General features: G+C 41.4%; 1 protein-coding gene across 5 annotated transcripts in view; it reads left to right on the plus strand.

Annotated features, from left to right (window-relative positions):
- Positions 1-18,200, plus strand: part of LOC129829448 (IQ motif and SEC7 domain-containing protein 2-like) — a 294,773-nt gene that overhangs the window by 37,093 nt on the left and 239,480 nt on the right. The gene's annotated exons all lie outside the window — the stretch shown is intronic.

Here is an 18,200-nt window from a genome sequence, read left to right on the forward strand (position 1 = left end):
TGGTCCAAATGAATATCACGATTTGTACCCGTATCCACCCCCCCACCCCATCACTATGTGCTTGTTAGCTTGTTGAGCACTGCAGTGCAGTTTCACACTGTCCAGACAATAGGGACTCAAAGTCCCTAGAAAATAACTGTTAACTGTACATTACCTATTCACTGTCCAATCAACCACTCGTTGTCAATCAATTGAGAACTAATCATTGATGCCGTTTAGACAGGTTGGTTTCACACATCAGTAGCACGGTAACTGTTGATCTCTATCTCACATACGACACGGGGTTATTCAGAGGTTTTTCAGACGTTAGACTCTCCAGTCACGAGGGACCTGATTGGTCGTTAGACCAGGGAAACTCCAGTCACGAGGGACCTGATTGGTGTCACATTTGCCACCAGCACCCAGCTATATAACACATAACTCCAACAATCAACTCATCAAGATCTTCAGTTAAACATGCAATTAGTTTAATCAGCTGTGTTTACTAGGGATGATGGTGGAAAAGGGAGACAACACTCTGTCCTCTTGCGGACTGAGAGAAGTAACTACTCATTAGTAGGTTTCAGCTGTAACAGGGTCATTAATAGGTTTCAGCTGTAACAGGGTCATTAATAGGTTTCAGCTGTAACAGGGTCATTAGTAGGTTTCAGCTGTAACAGGGTCATTAATAGATATCAGCTGTAACAGGGTCATTAGTAGGTTTCAGCTGTAATAGGGTCATTAGTAGGTTTCAGCTGTAACAGGGTCATTAGTAGGTTTCAGCTGGAACAGGGTCATTAGTAGGTTTCAGCTGTAACAGGGTCATTAGTATGTTTCAGCTGTAACAGGGGTCATTAATAGATTTCAGCTGTAACAGGGTCATTAGTAGGTTTCAGCTGTAACAGGGTCATTAGTAGGTTTCAGGTGTAACAGGGTATTTAGTAGGTCTCAACTGTAACAGGGTCATTATTAGGTTTCAGCTGTAACAAGGTCATTAGTAGGTTTCAGCTGTAACTTTGTCATTAGTAGGTTTCATCTGTAACAGGGTCATTAGTAGGTTTCAGCTGTAACAGGGTCATTAATAGATTTCAGCTGTAACAGGGTCATTAGTAGGTTTCAGCTGTAACAGGGTCATTAGTAGGTTTCAACTGTAACAGGGTCATTATTAGGTTTCAGCTGTAACAAGGTCATTAGTAGGTTTCAGCTGTAACTTTGTCATTAGTAGGTTTCATCTGTAACAGGGTCATTATTAGGTTTCAGCTGTAACCGGGTCATTAGTAGATTTCAGCTGTGACAGGGTCATTAGTAGGTTTCAGCTGTAACTTTGTCATTAGTAGGTTTCAGCTGTAACCGGGTCATTAGTAGATTTCAGCTGTGACAGGGTCATTAGTAGGTTTCAGCTGTAACTTTGTCATTAGTAGGTTTCAGCTGTAACCGGGTCATTAGTAGGTTTCAGCTGTAACAGGGTCATTGGTAGGTTTCAGCTGTAACAGGGTCATTAGTAGGTTTCAGCTGTAACAGGGTCATTAGTAGGTTTCAGCTGTAACAGGGTCATTAGTAGGTTTCAGCTGTAACAGGGGTCGGTAGTAGGTTTCAGCTATAACAGGGTCATTGATTAGGTTTCAGCTATAACAGGGTCATTGATTAGGTTTCAGTTGTAACATGGTCATTAGTAGGTTTCATCTGTAACAGGGGTCGTTAGTAAGTTTCAGCTGTAACCGGGTCGTTAGTAGGTTTCAGCTGTAACAGGGGTCGTTAGTAAGTTTCAGCAATAACACGGTCATTAGTAGGTTTCAGCTGTAACAGGGTCATTCGTAGGTTTCAGCTGTGACAGGGTCATTAGTAGGTTTCAGCTGTAACAGGGGTCGTTAGTAAGTTTCAGCTGTAACAGGGTCATTAATATGTTTCAGCAATAACACGGTCATTAGTAGATTTCATCTGTAACAGGGTCATTAGTATGTTTCAGCTGTAACAGATTAATTAGTAGGTTTCAGCTGTAACAGGGTCATTAGTAGGTTTCAGCTGTAACAGGGTCATTAGTAGGTTTCAGCTGTAACAGGGTCATTAGTAGGTTTCAGCTGTAACAGGGTCATTGGTAGGTTTCAACTGTAACAGGGGTCGGTAGTAGGTTTCAGCTATAACAGGGTCATTGATTAGGTTTCAGCTATAACAGGGTCATTGATTAGGTTTCAGTTGTAACATGGTCATTAGTAGGTTTCATCTGTAACAGGGGTCGTTAGTAAGTTTCAGCTGTAACCGGGTCGTTAGTAGGTTTCAGCTGTAACAGGGGTCGTTAGTAAGTTTCAGCAATAACACGGTCATTAGTAGGTTTCAGCTGTAACAGGGTCATTCGTAGGTTTCAGCTGTGACAGGGTCATTAGTAGGTTTCAGTTGTAACAGGGGTCGTTAGTAAGTTTCAGCTGTAACAGGGTCATTAATATGTTTCAGCAATAACACGGTCATTAGTAGATTTCATCTGTAACAGGGTCATTAGTATGTTTCAGCTGTAACAGATTAATTAGTAGGTTTCAACTGTAACAGGGTCATTAGTAGGTTTCAGCTGTAACAGGGTCATTAGTAGGTTTCAGCTGTAACCGGGTCATTAGTAGGTTTAGCTGAACCAGGGTCATTCGTAGGTTTCAGCTGTAACAGGGTCATTAGTAGGTTTCAGCTGTAACAGGGCCATTATTAGGTTTCAGCTATAACAGGGGTCATTCGTAAGTTTCAGCTGTAAAGGGGTCATTAGTACGTTTCAGCTGTGACAGGGTCATTAGTAGGTTTCAGCTGTAACAAGGTCATTGATTAGGTTTCAGCTGTAACAGGGTCATTAGTAGGTTTCAGCTGTAACAGGGTCATTAGTAGGTTTCAGCTATAACAGGTTCATTAGTAGGTTTCAGCTGTAACAGGGTCATTAGTAGGTTTCAGCTGAAACATGGTCATTAGTAGGTTTCAGCTATAACAGGGGTCATTAGTAGGTTTCAGTTGTAACAGGGTCATTATTAGGTTTCAGCTGTAACAGGGTCAATAGTAGGTTTCAGCTGTAACAGGGGTCGGTAGTAAGTTTCAGCTGTAACTGGGTCGTTAATATGTTTCAGCAATAACACGGTTATTAGTAGATTTCAGCTGTAACAGGGTCATTAGTATGTTTCAGCTGTAGCAGGGTCATTAATAGATTTCAGCTGTAACAGGGTCATTAGTAGGTTTCAGCTGTAACCAGGTCATTAGTAGGTTTCAGCTGTAACAGGGTCATTAGTATGTTTCAGCTGCAGCAGGGTCATTATTAGATTTCAGCTGTAACAGGGTCATTGGGTTTCAGCTGTAACAGGGTCATGAGTATGTTTCAGCTGTAGCAGGGTCATTAATAGATTTCAGCTGTAACAGGGTCATTAGTAGGTTTCAGCTGTAATAGGGTCATTAGTAGGTTTCAGCTGTAACCGGGTCATTAGTAGGTTTCAGCTGTAACAGGGTCATTAGTATGTTTCAGCTGCAGCACGGTCATTAATAGATTTCAGCTGTAACAGGGTCATTAGTAGGTTTCAGCTGTAATAGGGTCATTAGTAGGTTTCAGCTGTAACAGGGTCATTAGTAGGTTTCAGCTGTAACAGGGGTCATTCGTAGGTTTCATCTGCAACAGGGTCATTAGCAGATTTCAGCTGTCACAGGGTCATTAGTAGGTTTCAGCTGTAACAGGGGTCGTTAGTAAGTTTCAGCTGTAACCGGGTCGTTAGTAGGTTTCAGCTGTAACAGGGTCGTTAATATGTTTCAGCAATAACACGGTCATGAGTAGATTTCATCTGTAACAGGGTCATTAGTATGTTTCAGCTGTAACAGGGCCATTAGAAGGTTTCAGCTGTAACAGGGTCAATAGTAGGTTTCAGCTGTAACAGGGTCATTAGTAGGTTTCAGCTGTAACAAGGTCATTAGTAGGTTTCAGCTGTAGCAGGGTCATTAGTAGGTTTCAGCTGTGACAGGGTCAATAGTAGGTTTCAGCTGTAACAGGGTCAATAGTATGTTTCAGCTGTAACAGGGTCATTAGTAGGTTTCAGCTGTAACAGGGTCAATAGTATGTTTCAGCTGTAACATGGTCATTAGTAGGTTTCAGCTGTAACAGGGTCATTAATAGGTTTCAGCTATAACAGGGTCATTAGTAGGTTTCAGCTGTAACAAGGTCATTGATTCGGTTTCAGTTGTAACAGGCTCATTAGTAGGTTTCAACTGTAACAGGGATATTAGTAGGTTTCAGCTGTAACAGGGTCATTAGTAAGTTTCAGGTGTAACCGGGTCATTAGTAGGTTTAAGCTGTAACAGGGTCGTTGGTAGGTTTCAGCTGTAACAGGGTCGTTAATATGTTTCAGCAATAACACGGTCATTAGCAGATTTAATCTGTAACAGGGTCATTAGTAGGTTTCAGCTGTAACAGGGTCATTAGTAGGTTTCAGCTGTAACAGGGCTATTAGTAGGTTTCAGCTGTAACAGGGTCATTAGTAAGTTTCAGGTGTAACCGGGTCATTAGTAGGTTTCAGCTGTAAAAGGGTCATTAGTAGGTTTCATCTGTAACGGTCATTAGTATGTTTCAGTTGTAGCAGGGCCATTAGTAGGTTTCAGCTGTAACTTTGTCATTAGTAGGTTTCAGCTGTAACTTTGTCATTAGTAGGTTTCAGCTATAACAGGGTCATTGATTAGGTTTCAGCTGTAACAGGGTCATTATTAGGTTTCAGTAGTAACTTTGTCATTAGCAGATTTCAGTTGTAACATGGTCATTAGTAGGTTTCAGCTGTAACAGGGGTCGTTAGTAAGTTTCAGCTGTAACCGGGTCGTTAGTAGGTTTCAGCTGTAACAGGGGTCGTTAGTAAGTTTCAGCAATAACACGGTCATTAGTAGATTTCATCTGTAACAGGGTCATTAGTATGTTTCAGCTGTAACAGGGTCATTAGTAGGTTTCAGCTGTAACAGGGGTCGTTAGTAAGTTTCAGCTGTAACCGGGTCGTTAGTAGGTTTCAGCTGTAACAAGGTCGTTAATATGTTTCAGCAATAACACGGTCATTAATAGATTTCATCTGTAACGGGGTCATTAGTATGTTTCAGCTGTAACAGGGTCATTAGTAGATTTCAGCTGTAACAGGGTAATTAGTATGTTTCAGCTGTAACAGGGTCATTTGTAGGTTTCAGCTGCAACAGGGTCATTAGTAGGTTTAATCTGCAACAGGGTCATTATTAGGTTTCAGCAGTAACAGGGTCATTAGTAGGTTTCAGCTGTAACAGGGTCATTAGTAGGTTTCAGCTGTAACAGGGTCATTAGTAGGTTTCAGCTGTGACAGGGTCATTAGTAGATTTCAGCTGTAACAAGGTCATTAGTAGGTTTCAGCTGTAACAAGGTCATTGATTAGGTTTCAGCTGTAACAGGGTCATTATTAGGTTTCAGCTGTAACAGGGTCATTAGTAGGTTTCAGCTGAAACATGGTCATTAGTAGGTTTCAGCTATAACAGGGGTCATTAGTAGGTTTCAGCTGTAACCGGGTCATTAGTAGGTTTCAGCTGTAACAGGGTCATTAGTATGTTTCAGCTGCAGCAGGGTCATTAATATGTGTCAGCAATAACACGGTCATTAGCAGATTTAATCTGTAACAGGGTCATTAGTAGGTTTCAGCTGTAACAGGGTCATTAGTAGGTTTCAGCTATAACAGGGGTCATTAGTAGGTTTCAGCTGTAAAAGGGTCATTAGTAGGTTTCAGCTGTAACAGGGTCATTGGTAGGTTTCAGCTGTAACAGGGGTCGGTAGTAAGTTTCAGCTGTAACCGGGTCGTTGGTAGGTTTCAGCTGTAACAGGGTCGTTAATATGTTTCAGCAATAACACGGTCATTAGCAGATTTAATCTGTAACAGGGTCATTAGTAGGTTTCAGCTGTAACAGGGTCATTAGTAGGTTTCAGCTATAACAGGGGTCATTAGTAGGTTTCAGCTGTAAAAGGGTCATTAGTAGGTTTCATCTGTAACAGGGTCATTAGTATATTTCAGTTGTAGCAGGGCCATTAGTAGGTTTCAGCTGTAACTTTGTCATTAGTACGTTTCAGCTGTAACAGGGTCATTAGTAGGTTTCAGCTGTAACATGGTCATTAGTAGGTTTCAGCTGTAACATGGTCATTAGTAGGTTTCAGCTGTAACAGGGTAATTAGTAGGTTTCAGCTATAACAGGGGTCATTAGTAGGTTTCAGCTGTAACAGGGTCATTATTAGGTTTCAGCTTTAACAGGGTCATTAGTAGGTTTCAGCTGTAACAAGGTCATTAGTAGGTTTCAGCTGTAACAGGGGTCGTTAGTAGGTTTCAGCTGTAACCGGGTCGTTAGTAGGTTTCAGCTGTAACGGGTTGTTAGTAAGTTTCAGCAATAACACGGTCATTAGTAGATTTCATCTGTAACAGGGTCATTAGTATGTTTCAGCTGTAACAGTGTCATTAGTAGGTTTCAGCTGTAACAGGGTCATTATTAGGTTTCAGCTGTAACAAGGTCATTGATTAGGTTTCAGTTGTAACAGGCTCATTAGTAGGTTTAAGCTGTAACAGGGCTATTAGTAGGTTTCAGCTGTAACAGGGTCATTAGTAAGTTTCAGGTGTAACCGGGTCATTAGTAGGTTTCAGCTGTAACAGGGTCATTGGTAGGTTTCAGCTGTAACAGGGGTCGGTAGTAAGTTTCAGCTGTAACCGGGTCGTTGGTAGGTTTCAGCTGTAACAGGGTCGTTAATATGTTTCAGCAATAACACGGTCATTAGCAGATTTAATCTGTAACAGGGTCATTAGTAGGTTTCAGCTGTAACAGGGTCATTAGTAGGTTTCAGCTATAACAGGGGTCATTAGTAGGTTTCAGCTGTAAAAGGGTCATTAGTAGGTTTCTGCTATAACAGGGGTCGTTAGTAAGTTTCAGCTGTAACAGGGTCATTAATATGTTTCAGCAATAACACGGTCATTAGTAGATTTCATCTGTAACAGGGTCATTAGTATGTTTCAGCTGTAACAGATTAATTAGTAGGTTTCAACTGTAACAGGGTCATTAGTAGGTTTCAGCTGTAACAGGGTCATTAGTAGGTTTCAGCTGTAACCGGGTCATTAGTAGGTTTAGCTGAACCAGGGTCATTCGTAGGTTTCAGCTGTAACAGGGTCATTAGTAGGTTTCAGCTGTAACAGGGCCATTATTAGGTTTCAGCTATAACAGGGGTCATTCGTAAGTTTCAGCTGTAAAGGGGTCATTAGTACGTTTCAGCTGTGACAGGGTCATTAGTAGGTTTCAGCTGTAACAAGGTCATTGATTAGGTTTCAGCTGTAACAGGGTCATTAGTAGGTTTCAGCTGTAACAGGGTCATTAGTAGGTTTCAGCTATAACAGGTTCATTAGTAGGTTTCAGCTGTAACAGGGTCATTAGTAGGTTTCAGCTGAAACATGGTCATTAGTAGGTTTCAGCTATAACAGGGGTCATTAGTAGGTTTCAGTTGTAACAGGGTCATTATTAGGTTTCAGCTGTAACAGGGTCAATAGTAGGTTTCAGCTGTAACAGGGGTCGGTAGTAAGTTTCAGCTGTAACTGGGTCGTTAATATGTTTCAGCAATAACACGGTTATTAGTAGATTTCAGCTGTAACAGGGTCATTAGTATGTTTCAGCTGTAGCAGGGTCATTAATAGATTTCAGCTGTAACAGGGTCATTAGTAGGTTTCAGCTGTAATAGGGTCATTAGTAGGTTTCAGCTGTAACCAGGTCATTAGTAGGTTTCAGCTGTAACAGGGTCATTAGTATGTTTCAGCTGCAGCAGGGTCATTATTAGATTTCAGCTGTAACAGGGTCATTGGGTTTCAGCTGTAACAGGGTCATGAGTATGTTTCAGCTGTAGCAGGGTCATTAATAGATTTCAGCTGTAACAGGGTCATTAGTAGGTTTCAGCTGTAATAGGGTCATTAGTAGGTTTCAGCTGTAACCGGGTCATTAGTAGGTTTCAGCTGTAACAGGGTCATTAGTATGTTTCAGCTGCAGCACGGTCATTAATAGATTTCAGCTGTAACAGGGTCATTAGTAGGTTTCAGCTGTAATAGGGTCATTAGTAGGTTTCAGCTGTAACAGGGTCATTAGTAGGTTTCAGCTGTAACAGGGGTCATTCGTAGGTTTCATCTGCAACAGGGTCATTAGCAGATTTCAGCTGTCACAGGGTCATTAGTAGGTTTCAGCTGTAACAGGGGTCGTTAGTAAGTTTCAGCTGTAACCGGGTCGTTAGTAGGTTTCAGCTGTAACAGGGTCGTTAATATGTTTCAGCAATAACACGGTCATGAGTAGATTTCATCTGTAACAGGGTCATTAGTATGTTTCAGCTGTAACAGGGCCATTAGAAGGTTTCAGCTGTAACAGGGTCAATAGTAGGTTTCAGCTGTAACAGGGTCATTAGTAGGTTTCAGCTGTAACAAGGTCATTAGTAGGTTTCAGCTGTAGCAGGGTCATTAGTAGGTTTCAGCTGTGACAGGGTCAATAGTAGGTTTCAGCTGTAACAGGGTCAATAGTATGTTTCAGCTGTAACAGGGTCATTAGTAGGTTTCAGCTGTAACAGGGTCAATAGTATGTTTCAGCTGTAACATGGTCATTAGTAGGTTTCAGCTGTAACAGGGTCATTAATAGGTTTCAGCTATAACAGGGTCATTAGTAGGTTTCAGCTGTAACAAGGTCATTGATTCGGTTTCAGTTGTAACAGGCTCATTAGTAGGTTTCAACTGTAACAGGGATATTAGTAGGTTTCAGCTGTAACAGGGTCATTAGTAAGTTTCAGGTGTAACCGGGTCATTAGTAGGTTTAAGCTGTAACAGGGTCGTTGGTAGGTTTCAGCTGTAACAGGGTCGTTAATATGTTTCAGCAATAACACGGTCATTAGCAGATTTAATCTGTAACAGGGTCATTAGTAGGTTTCAGCTGTAACAGGGTCATTAGTAGGTTTCAGCTGTAACAGGGCTATTAGTAGGTTTCAGCTGTAACAGGGTCATTAGTAAGTTTCAGGTGTAACCGGGTCATTAGTAGGTTTCAGCTGTAAAAGGGTCATTAGTAGGTTTCATCTGTAACGGTCATTAGTATGTTTCAGTTGTAGCAGGGCCATTAGTAGGTTTCAGCTGTAACTTTGTCATTAGTAGGTTTCAGCTGTAACTTTGTCATTAGTAGGTTTCAGCTATAACAGGGTCATTGATTAGGTTTCAGCTGTAACAGGGTCATTATTAGGTTTCAGTAGTAACTTTGTCATTAGCAGATTTCAGTTGTAACATGGTCATTAGTAGGTTTCAGCTGTAACAGGGGTCGTTAGTAAGTTTCAGCTGTAACCGGGTCGTTAGTAGGTTTCAGCTGTAACAGGGGTCGTTAGTAAGTTTCAGCAATAACACGGTCATTAGTAGATTTCATCTGTAACAGGGTCATTAGTATGTTTCAGCTGTAACAGGGTCATTAGTAGGTTTCAGCTGTAACAGGGGTCGTTAGTAAGTTTCAGCTGTAACCGGGTCGTTAGTAGGTTTCAGCTGTAACAAGGTCGTTAATATGTTTCAGCAATAACACGGTCATTAATAGATTTCATCTGTAACGGGGTCATTAGTATGTTTCAGCTGTAACAGGGTCATTAGTAGATTTCAGCTGTAACAGGGTAATTAGTATGTTTCAGCTGTAACAGGGTCATTTGTAGGTTTAATCTGCAACAGGGTCATTATTAGGTTTCAGCAGTAACAGGGTCATTAGTAGGTTTCAGCTGTAACAGGGTCATTAGTAGGTTTCAGCTGTAACAGGGTCATTAGTAGGTTTCAGCTGTGACAGGGTCATTAGTAGATTTCAGCTGTAACAAGGTCATTAGTAGGTTTCAGCTGTAACAAGGTCATTGATTAGGTTTCAGCTGTAACAGGGTCATTATTAGGTTTCAGCTATAACAGGGGTCATTAGTACGTTTCAGCTGTGACAGGGTCATTAGTAGGTTTCAGCTGTAACAAGGTCATTGATTAGGTTTCAGCTGTAACAGGGTCATTAGTAGGTTTCAGCTGTAACAGGGTCATTAGTAGGTTTCAGCTGAAACATGGTCATTAGTAGGTTTCAGCTATAACAGGGGTCATTAGTAGGTTTCAGCTGTAACCGGGTCATTAGTAGGTTTCAGCTGTAACAGGGTCATTAGTATGTTTCAGCTGCAGCAGGGTCATTAATAGATTTCAGCTGTAACAGGGTCATTAGTAGGTTTCAGCTGTAATAGGGTCATTAGTAGGTTTCAGCTGTAACAGGGTCGGTAATATGTTTCAGCAATAACACGGTCATTAGTAGATTTCATCTGTAACAGGGTCATTAGTATGTTTCAGCTGTAACAGGGTCATTAGTATGTTTCAGCTGTAACAGGGGTCATTCGTAGGTTTCATCTGCAACAGGGTCATTCGTAGGTTTCAGCTGTGACAGGGTCATTAGTAGGTTTCAGCTGTAACAGGGCCATTAGTAGGTTTCAGCTGTAACAGGGCCATTAGTAGGTTTCAGCTGTAACAGGGTCATTAGTAAGTTTCAGGTGTAACCGGGTCATTAGTAGGTTTCAGCTGTAACAGGGTCATTGGTAGGTTTCAGCTGTAACAGGGGTCGGTAGTAAGTTTCAGCTGTAACCGGGTCGTTGGTAGGTTTCAGCTGTAACAGGGTCGTTAATATGTGTCAGCAATAACACGGTCATTAGCAGATTTAATCTGTAACAGGGTCATTAGTAGGTTTCAGCTGTAACAGGGTCATTAGTAGGTTTCAGCTATAACAGGGGTCATTAGTAGGTTTCAGCTGTAAAAGGGTCATTAGTAGGTTTCAGCTGTAACAGGGTCATTGGTAGGTTTCAGCTGTAACAGGGGTCGGTAGTAAGTTTCAGCTGTAACCGGGTCGTTGGTAGGTTTCAGCTGTAACAGGGTCGTTAATATGTTTCAGCAATAACACGGTCATTAGCAGATTTAATCTGTAACAGGGTCATTAGTAGGTTTCAGCTGTAACAGGGTCATTAGTAGGTTTCAGCTATAACAGGGGTCATTAGTAGGTTTCAGCTGTAAAAGGGTCATTAGTAGGTTTCATCTGTAACAGGGTCATTAGTATATTTCAGTTGTAGCAGGGCCATTAGTAGGTTTCAGCTGTAACTTTGTCATTAGTACGTTTCAGCTGTAACAGGGTCATTAGTAGGTTTCAGCTGTAACATGGTCATTAGTAGGTTTCAGCTGTAACATGGTCATTAGTAGGTTTCAGCTGTAACAGGGTAATTAGTAGGTTTCAGCTATAACAGGGGTCATTAGTAGGTTTCAGCTGTAACAGGGTCATTATTAGGTTTCAGCTTTAACAGGGTCATTAGTAGGTTTCAGCTGTAACAAGGTCATTAGTAGGTTTCAGCTGTAACAGGGGTCGTTAGTAGGTTTCAGCTGTAACCGGGTCGTTAGTAGGTTTCAGCTGTAACGGGTTGTTAGTAAGTTTCAGCAATAACACGGTCATTAGTAGATTTCATCTGTAACAGGGTCATTAGTATGTTTCAGCTGTAACAGTGTCATTAGTAGGTTTCAGCTGTAACAGGGTCATTATTAGGTTTCAGCTGTAACAAGGTCATTGATTAGGTTTCAGTTGTAACAGGCTCATTAGTAGGTTTAAGCTGTAACAGGGCTATTAGTAGGTTTCAGCTGTAACAGGGTCATTAGTAAGTTTCAGGTGTAACCGGGTCATTAGTAGGTTTCAGCTGTAACAGGGTCATTGGTAGGTTTCAGCTGTAACAGGGGTCGGTAGTAAGTTTCAGCTGTAACCGGGTCGTTGGTAGGTTTCAGCTGTAACAGGGTCGTTAATATGTTTCAGCAATAACACGGTCATTAGCAGATTTAATCTGTAACAGGGTCATTAGTAGGTTTCAGCTGTAACAGGGTCATTAGTAGGTTTCAGCTATAACAGGGGTCATTAGTAGGTTTCAGCTGTAAAAGGGTCATTAGTAGGTTTCTGCTATAACAGGGGTCATTAGTAGGTTTCATCTGTAACAGGGTCATTAGTATATTTCAGTTGTAGCAGGGCCATTAGTAGGTTTCAGCTGTAACTTTGTCATTAGTAGGTTTCAGCTGTAACAGGGTCATTAGTAGGTTTCAGCTGTAACATGGTCATTAGTAGGTTTCAGCTGTAACAAGGTCATTGATTCGGTTTCAGCTGTAACAGGCTCATTAGTAGGTTTCAGCTGTAACAGGGCTATTAGTAGGTTTCAGCTGTAACAGGGTCATTAGTAAGTTTCAGGTGTAACCGGGTCATTAGTAGGTTTCAGCTGTAACAGGGTCATTAGTAGGTTTCAGCTGTAACCGGGGTCGGTAGTAAGTTTCAGCTGAAACAGGCTCATTAGTAGGTTTCAGCTGTAACAGGCTCATTAGTAGGTTTCAGCTATAACAGGGGTCATTAGTAGGTTTCAGCTGTAAAAGGGTCTTTAGTAGGTTTCATCTGTAACAGGGTCATTAGTATGTTTCAGTTGTAGCAGGGCCATTAGTAGGTTTCAGCTGTAACTTTGTCATTAGTAGGTTTCAGCTATAACAGGGTCATTGATTAGGTTTCAGCTGTAACAGGGTCATTATTAGGTTTCAGTAGTAACTTTGTCATTAGCAGATTTCAGTTGTAACATGGTCATTAGTAGGTTTCAGCTGTAACAGGGGTCGTTAGTAAGTTTCAGCTGTAACCGGGTCGTTAGTAGGTTTCAGCTGTAACAGGGTCGTTAATATGTTTCAGCAATAACACGGTCATTAGTAGATTTCATCTGTAACGGGGTCATTAGTATGTTTCAGCTGTAACAGGGTCATTAGTAGATTTCAGCTGTAACAGGGTAATTAGTATGTTTCAGCTGTAACAGGGTCATTTGTAGGTTTCAGCTGCAACAGGGTCATTAGTAGGTTTCAGCTGTAACAGGGGCATTAGTAGGTTTCAGCTGTAACAGGGTCATTAGTAGGTTTCAGCAGTAACAAGGTCATTAGTAGGTTTCAGCTGTAACAAGGTCATTGATTATGTTTCAGCTGTAACAGGGTCATTATTAGGTTTCAGCTATAACAGGGGTCATTAGTACGTTTCAGCTGTGACAGGGTCATTAGTAGGTTTCAGCTGTAACAAGGTCATTGATTAGGTTTCAGCTGTAACAGGGTCATTAGTAGGTTTCAGCTGTAACAGGGTCATTAGTAGGTTTCAGCTGTAACAGGGTCATTAGTAGGTTTCAGCTGAAACATGGTCATTAGTAGGTTTCAGCTATAACAGGGGTCATTAGTAGGTTTCAGTTGTAACAGGGTCATTATTAGGTTTCAGCTGTAACAGGGTCAATCGTAGGTTTCAGCTGTAACAGGGGTCGGTAGTAAGTTTCAGCTGTAACCGGGTCGTTAATATGTTTCAGCAATAACACGGTTATTAGTAGATTTCATCTGTAACAGGGTCATTAGGTTTCAGCTGTAACAGGGTCATTAGTAGGTTTCAGCTGTAAAAGGGTCATTAGTAGGTTTCAGCTGTAACAGGGTCATTAGCAGGTTTCATCTGTAACAGGGTCATTAGTATATTTCAGTTGTAGCAGGGCCGTTAGTAGGTTTCAGCTGTAACTTTGTCATTAGTAGGTTTCAGCTGTAACAGGGTCATTAGTAGGTTTCAGCTGTAACATGTTCATTAGTAGGTTTCATCTGTAACAAGGTCATTGATTCGGTTTCAGCTGTAACAGGCTCATTAGTAGGTTTCAGCTGTAACAGGGCTATTAGTAGGTTTCAGCTGTAACAGGGTCATTAGTAAGTTTCAGGTGTAACCGGGTCATTAGTAGGTTTCAGCTGTAACATGGTCATTAGTAGGTTTCAGCTGTAACCGGGGTCGGTAGTAAGTTTCAGCTGTAACTGGGTCGTTGGTAGGTTTCAGCTGTAACAGGGTCATTATTAGGTTTCAGCTGTAACCGGGGTCGGTAGTAGGTTTCAGCTGTAACCGGGTCGTTGGTAGGTTTCAGCTGTAACAGGGTCGTTAATATGTTTCAGCAATAACACGGTCATTAGCAGATTTAATCTGTAACAGGGTCATTAGTATGTTTCAGCTGTAACAGGGTCATTAGTAGGTTTCAGCTGTAAAGGGGTCATTAGTAGGTTTCAGCTGTAACAGGGTCATTAGTAGGTTTCAGCTGTAAAAGGGTCATTAGTAGGTTTCATCTGTAACTTTGTCATTAGTAGGTTTCAGCTGTAACAGGGTCATTAGTAGGTTTCAGCTGTAAAGGGGTCATTAGTAGGTTTCAGCTGTAACAGGGTCATTAGTAGGTTTCAGCTGTAAAAGGGTCATTAGTAGGTTTCATCTGTAAAAGGGTCATTAGTATGTTTCAGTTGTAGCAGGGCCATTAGTAGGTTTCAGCTGTAACTTTGTCATTAGTAGGTTTCAGCTGTAACAGGGTCATTAGTAGGTTTCATCTGTAAAAGGGTCATTAGTATGTTTCAGTTGTAGCAGGGCCATTAGTAGGTTTCAGCTGTAACTTTGTCATTAGTAGGTTTCAGCTGTAACAGGGTCATTAGCAGATTTAATCTGTAACAGGGTCATTAGTAGGTTTCAGCTGTAACTTTATCATTAGTAGGTTTCAGCTATAACAGGGTCATTGATTAGGTTTCAGCTGTAACAGGGTCATTATTAGGTTTCAGTAGTAACTTTGTCATTAGCAGATTTCAGTTGTAACATGGTCATTAGTAGGTTTCAGCTGTAACAGGGGTCGTTAGTAAGTTTCAGCTGTAACCGGGTCGTTAGTAGGTTTCAGCTGTAACAGGGGTCGTTAGTAAGTTTCAGCAATAACACGGTCATTAGTAGATTTCATCTGTAACAGGGCCATTAGTATGTTTCAGCTGTAACAGGGGTCGTTAGTAAGTTTCAGCTGTAACCGGGTCGTTAGTAGGTTTCAGCTGTAACAGGGGTCGTTAGTAAGTTTCAGCAATAACACGGTCATTAGTAGGTTTCAGCTGTAACATGGTCATTAGTAGGTTTCAGCTGTAACAGGGACATTAGTAGGTTTCAGCTGTAACAGGGGTCGTTAGTAAGTTTCAGCTGTAACCGGGTCGTTAGTAGGTTTCAGCTGTAACAGGGTCGTTAATATGTTTCAGCAATAACACGGTCATTAGTAGATTTCATCTGTAACGGGGTCATTAGTATGTTTCAGCTGTAACAGGGTCATTAGTAGATTTCAGCTGTAACAGGGTAATTAGTATGTTTCAGCTGTAACAGGGTCATTTGTAGGTTTCAGCTGCAACAGGGTCATTAGTAGGTTTCATCTGCAACAGGGTCATTATTAGGTTTCAGCAGTAACAGGGTCATTAGTAGGTTTCAGCTGTAACAGGGTCATTAGTAGGTTTCAGCTGTAACAGGGGCATTAGTAGGTTTCAGCTGTAACAGGGTCATTAGTAGGTTTCAGCAGTAACAGGGTCATTAGTAGGTTTCAGCTGTGACAGGGTCATTAGTAGGTTTCAGCTGTAACAAGGTCATTAGTAGGTTTCAGCTGTAACAAGGTCATTGATTAGGTGTCAGCTGTAACAGGGTCATTTTTAGGTTTCAGCTATAACAGGGGTCATTAGTACGTTTCAGCTGTGACAGGGTCATTAGTAGGTTTCAGCTGTAACAAGGTCATTGATTAGGTTTCAGCTGTAAGAGGGTCATTAGTAGGTTTCAGCTGTAACAGGGTCATTAGTAGGTTTCAGCTCAAACATGGTCATTAGTAGGTTTCAGCTATAACAGGGGTCATTAGTAGGTTTCAGCTGTAACAGGGTCATTATTAGGTTTAAGCTGTAACAGGGTCAATAGTAGGTTTCAGCTGTAACAGGGGTCGGTAGTAAGTTTCAGCTGTAACCGGGTCGTTAATATGTTTCAGCAATAACACGGTTATTAGTAGATTTCATCTGTAACAGGGTCATTAGGTTTCAGCTGTAACAGGGTCATTAGTATGTTTCAGCTGTAACAGGGTCATTAGTAGGTTTCAGCTGTAACAGGGTCATTAGTATGTTTCAGCTGCAGCAGGGTCATTAATAGATTTCAGCTGTAACAGGGTCATTAGTAGGTTTCAGCTGTAATAGGGTCATTAGTAGGTTTCAGCTGTAACAGGGTCGGTAATATGTTTCAGCAATAACACGGTCATTAGTAGATTTCATCTGTAACAGGGTCATTAGTATGTTTCAGCTGTAACAGGGTCATTCGTAGATTTCAGCTGTAACAGGGTCATTAGTATGTTTCAGCTGTAACAGGGGTCATTCGTAGGTTTCATCTGCAACAGGGTCATTCTTAGGTTTCAGCTGTGACAGGGTCATTAGTAGGTTTCAGCTGTAACTTTGTCATTAGCAGATTTCAGCTGTCACAGGGTCATTAGTAGGTTTCAGCTGTAACAGGGTCATTAGTAGGTTTCAGCTGTAACAGGGTCATTAGTAGGTTTCAGCTCAAACATGGTCATTAGTATGTTTCAGCTGTAACAGGGTTATTTGTAGATTTCAGCTGTAACGGGGTCATTACTAGGTTTCAGCTGTAACAGGGTCATTAGTAGGTTTCAGCTGTAACAGGGCCATGAGTAGGTTTCAGCTGTAACAGGGTCATTAGTAGGTTTCAGCTGTAAAAGGGTCATTAGTAGGTTTCATCTGTAACAGGGTCATTAGTATATTTCAGTTGTAGCAGGGCCATTAGTAGGTTTCAGCTGTAACTTTGTCATTAGTAGGTTTCAGCTGTAACAGGGTCATTAGTAGGTTTCAGCTGTAACATGGTCATTAGTAGGTTTCAGCTGTAACATGGTCATTAGTAGGTTTCAGCTGTAACAGGGTAATTAGTAGGTTTCAGCTATAACAGGGGTCATTAGTAGGTTTCAGCTGTAACAGGGTCATTATTAGGTTTCAGCTTTAACAGGGTCATTAGTAGGTTTCAGCTGTAACAAGGTCATTAGTAGGTTTCAGCTGTAACAGGGGTCGTTAGTAAATTTCAGCTGTAACCGGGTCGTTAGTAGGTTTCAGCTGTAACAGGGGTCGTTAGTAAGTTTCAGCAATAACACGGTCATTAGTAGATTTCATCTGTAACAGGGTCATTAGTATGTTTCAGCTGTAGCAGGGTCATTGGTAGGTTTCAGCTGTAACAGGGGTCGGTAGTAGGTTTCAGCTGTAACAGGGTCATTAGTAGGTTTCAGCTGTAACAGGGTCATTGGTAGGTTTCAGCTGTAACAGGGGTCGGTAGTAGGTTTCAGCTGCAACAGGGCCATTAGTAGGTTTCAGCTGTAACAGGGCCATTAGTAGGTTTCAGCTGTAACAGGTTCATTATTAGGTTTCAGCTGTAACAAGGTCATTTATTAGGTTTCAGTTGTAACAGGCTCATTAGTAGGTTTAAGCTGTAACAGGGCTATTAGTAGGTTTCAGCTGTAACAGGGTCATTAGTAAGTTTCAGGTGTAACCGGGTCATTAGTAGGTTTCAGCTGTAACAGGGTCATTGGTAGGTTTCAGCTGTAACAGGGGTCGGTAGTAAGTTTCAGCTGTAACCGGGTCGTTGGTAGGTTTCAGCTGTAACAGGGTCGTTAATATGTTTCAGCAATAACACGGTCATTAGCAGATTTAATCTGTAACAGGGTCATTAGTAGCTTTCAGCTGTAACAGGGTCATTAGTAGGTTTCAGCTCTAACCGGGTCGTTAGTAGGTTTCAGCTATAACAGGGGTCATTAGTAGGTTTCAGCTGTAAAAGGGTCATTAGTAGGTTTCATCTGTAACAGGGTCATTAGTAGGTTTCAGTTGTAGCAGGGCCATTAGTAGGTTTCAGCTGTAACTTTGTCATTAGTAGGTTTCAGCTGTAACAGGGTCATTAGTAGGTTTCAGCTGTAACATGGTCATTAGAAGGTTTCAGCTGTAACTTGGTCATTAGTAGGTTTCAGCTGTAACAGGGTAATTAGTAGGTTTCAGCTATAACAGGGGTCATTTGTAGGTTTCAGCTGTAACAGGTTCATTATTAGGTTTCAGCTTTAACAGGGTCATTAGTAGGTTTCAGCTGTAACAGGGTCATTAGTAGGTTTCAGCTGTAACAGGGGTCGGTAGTAAGTTTCAGCTGTAACCGGGTCGTTGGTAGGTTTCAGCTGTAACAGGGTCGTTAATATGTTTCAGCTGTAACACGGTCATTAGCAGATTTAATCTGTAACAGGGTCATTAGTAGGTTTCAGCTGTAACAGGGTCATTAGTAGGTTTCAGCTATAACAGGGGTCATTAGTAGGTTTCAGC

Source organism: Salvelinus fontinalis, chromosome 31 (assembly GCF_029448725.1).
Source record: "Salvelinus fontinalis isolate EN_2023a chromosome 31, ASM2944872v1, whole genome shotgun sequence".
In the NCBI taxonomy this organism is placed as follows: domain Eukaryota; kingdom Metazoa; phylum Chordata; class Actinopteri; order Salmoniformes; family Salmonidae; genus Salvelinus; species Salvelinus fontinalis.